We start from the raw sequence: 3,750 nt of genomic DNA, 5'->3' as shown, positions 1-3,750 counted from the left end.
GCTTTGTTTCGCAACCCTCATTGTGAACTCTCCCTTTTCGCAATCTATTAGAATACGCCCGGTAGCTAAGAATAATAGGTGCATTCTCATCTGTGTCACAGTCTAAAATGATGAAATCTGTTGGAAAGACAAACTTGTCCACTTTAACAATCACATATTCAATACTTTCATCGGGATAAATGTGTGATCAGTCAGCTAGTTATAGAATAACGGTGGTTTGTCAAGCGTTACCCATACTAAGCTTTAAAAATATGGACTTGGGCATCAGATTTACACCTGACCCTGAGTCACAGAGAGTTATTCCCATATATTTATCACTGATGGAACATGGTATAACAAAGCTTCCAGGATCTTTTTACTTTGATGGAAGTTTACTCATCGCCGAACAATATTCTATTGTCGTGGCAATAGTTTCTATTATTTCAACCTTTCTCTTCTTTGTGACAATGTCCTTTAAAAATTTTGTATAGGAAGGCATCTTCTCAACGGCTTCAAGTAATGGAACATTGATATGTAGCTGGACAAGGACATCAATAAACTTTTTTGAATTGTATCTCATCATTATACTTCATCAACTGCTGAGGGAAGGGTGGTGGAGGTCTAGCTTCATCTGCTGCAGGTGGTGATGAAACTTTTTTCTTGCCAAATAATTTTTCACCATCATTGTGATGACTTGTTGAAGTTGCGTTCTTTTCCTTCTCCTTAAGCAGTTCTTCTCATTCAGTAATTTCTTCTTAACCGTTATATTCTTGTATTTAGTGCCTTGGCAAGAAATTTCATGCTTCTACCCCTAAACTTATCATCAAGTTTAATTCGGGTACCACTCCTAAGTGTAAGCGCACTGCATTGCTATTTCCCATGAGTCTTAGTGACTTGAATATCACTAGGGAGGGTTTTTTGCGGTCGAGAATGTACTGCCGTGGCTGTTTGGCCCACTTGATTATCTAACGCTCTTAATCATGAACTATGGCTTTGTAATAAAGCTGATTGGCTTTAAAATAAAGCACATTGATTCTGGATTGTCAATGATTGCTCGTGTACCAAGGTCTTTGTTGAAGCCATGAAATCTTTTGTCGAGGGCATGAATTCCTGTAGTGAAGCTTCAAGGGAGTTATAATTTGACGAAGAGGCATTACTTTTATTATTACCTTTCCTGGGCATCTGTTGATGTTGCGAACTTGAGTGTTCAGAAATGTTTTGGTGTGGCCTATTAAAATTGCATTCATAATTTTTATTGTTGTTCCATTGATTTCCCCACGAAAATTTTGGATGTTGTCTCTATCTAGGATTGTATGTATTGGAGTAGGGGTTATTGTTGTTACTTCTATCAAAGTTTCCCACGAAATTGATGGGGTCCTGGTTTTCTGGGAATTCACTCTCATGATGGTTGCCGCGGCAAAAGATGCATGCTGAGCTAGTTGCCTTGACTTCTTTTACCTCATTGGAACACTGCAAATTTTTTAACATATTTGTTATAGCAGAAAGTTGAGCAGATAAAGAATCCTTATCATCAAGTTCGTATGCTCCAGACACTCTTCTGATGGTTCCAAGCCTTCTAGTTGGAAATTAATAGTCATTATTGGCTATCTTATCGAGGATTTCAAAGGCTTCCTCGAGTGATTTGTTAAGTAAAGTTCCATTCACCGAGGCATCTAACATCATATGAGTAGGTGTGTTTACTCCATTATAAAACATCACGACTTAAGTCCAGTTGTGGAATCCGTGGTTAGTACACTTGAAAAGCAAACTTTTATACATATCCCAACACTCGTACATAGATTCATCATCACTTTGGCGAAAAGTTTCAATATCATTGCGGAGCTAGGTGTACATATTGGGTGGGTTGCATCTAAGTAGGAAATTTTGCATAAGTCAGCCCAAGATTCCATTGATCCAGAAGGGACTTCATTAAGCCAAGCTCTTGCTCGGTCACGTAGAGAGTAGGGGAACAATTTAAGCTTCATCACGTCTTCGTGTACTCCTTGTTGCCTGAACGAATCACCAACTTCAAGAAAAACACGGACATGTTGTCTAGCATCCTCATTAGGCAAGCCACCAAATTGACCGATGGAGTTTAGTATATTGAACATCACCGGTTTAAGTTCAAAATGGGTTACCTGTATTTCAGGTGCCACGATTCCAGGGTTGAGATCATCAAGAATCGGATTTAAGTGATCTCATATTGCTCGTGGTCTTACAGCATTTCTAGGAATATTATTTACCGCGACATTGGAATCTTCCTGGTCTTCCATATTATTGTCAACTTGATATTGTAGTTGACTCATATAGTCTCTGGCATGTTGGTTACATCACCTTTTTCTGAATGACTGTTTGATCTCATGGTCGAATGGTATTAATGGTTTGTCAAGAGATCTTCTAGTCATGCACCGACAAAAACCTACAAAAGAAAATAAGAAAATAAATGAGTTAAAATAAATAAAGAAAATGTGTCAAGAAAATAAAAACTTGATACGACAGAAATTATCAAAATTCCTCCATTTGTGAATCTCCGACAACGGTGCTAAAAACTTGATCATATGCTAAGGCAAGCAAATATGTGAAAGTGTACACAATCGATGCAAGTACTATAATAGTAAGTTGAGTTATCGTCTCCTCAGGGATTGGTGAGAATTTTTGATGTTTTGCTACAACATAACTAGATGTAACGAGCTAGTCCTAAAATTCTTGTCGAAATATAAAGCAATTAGTATCAGAGGATATAAACAGATGGAAAAATATTGTCAAGGTAAGAAATATTGTGAAGTATGGTGTGTAGAAAAGTATAGTCAAGACAAGGAAAATTTGCAAGAGTAAATAATTAAATCAAGGCAATTAGAAACGTCGAGTTTAATATATTCAGGAAAAACTTCACACAATCAGACTTCTTACGAAGCACTTAGGTTAATTTTTCTATGGCGAGAAGTTATTTCATGCTATTGATGATTTAGTGTGATATGCTTAGGCTGCCCAACAGGATTACTAGAGTGTTCAAGGTATGTTGATACAATAATACTACTCAGCGTGAACTACAACCATTGGTTTGTCAAACTGTTATTGTGGCAATACCCCTTAGCATAAACTGCAGTCATTGCCTATCCTACTCAATTAACTAACCCTTTTAGTCAAATAAAACCCTCTTCTTATCTCTAAGGCAGATTAGAACCTCACCATCCCGAATTAGTTCTGTTGTTTACGTAGATCTACCCTAACTATCTCATTATTAGGCATCTATTTCTAGAAAATGGCAATCTCTCAAAAGCTCTTACAAAGTCTAGGAATGTTTTGCCGAGGCACCAGATAAAATCTCAAAAGCTCTTACAATGTCAAGGCAAAATAATAAAACAATGAACAAAACAACATTAAGCATAAGCAAACTTCACCATTCATTAACATTCAAATAACGTTTCATCAAAACAATAACCTAAATCAAGTAAAGCAGTTCATGGTGTGGAAAATATCATTTTAAACATTCAGTACAAGCCCTTTAAACGAAATGGAAATTAAGAACAAAGGAAGAAATACTCCCAAACAGAGCTCTCCTGTGACATTCTGACCACCACCATGCCTGCTCCAGCTTCTAACATCTCTCGAGGGCCTGACCGCTGCTTCGATGAAGCCCGACTATGGAGGGCACAAAGGACAGTCAAGTGGGGGAACGATGGAAAATAAGATGTTGCAGCCGCTTACTCTAAGCCTAGGGTATATCCTCTTATTGATTGTCTCCCTTTTTGGAGAGTTATAATGAGGTAT

Source organism: Hibiscus syriacus, unplaced genomic scaffold, assembly GCF_006381635.1.
Source record: "Hibiscus syriacus cultivar Baekdansim isolate YM2019G1 unplaced genomic scaffold, ASM638163v2 tig00111336_pilon, whole genome shotgun sequence".
NCBI classification, from domain to species: domain Eukaryota; kingdom Viridiplantae; phylum Streptophyta; class Magnoliopsida; order Malvales; family Malvaceae; genus Hibiscus; species Hibiscus syriacus.
The sequence above is the reverse complement of the archived record's forward strand: the minus strand, read 5'-3'. Positions refer to the sequence as shown.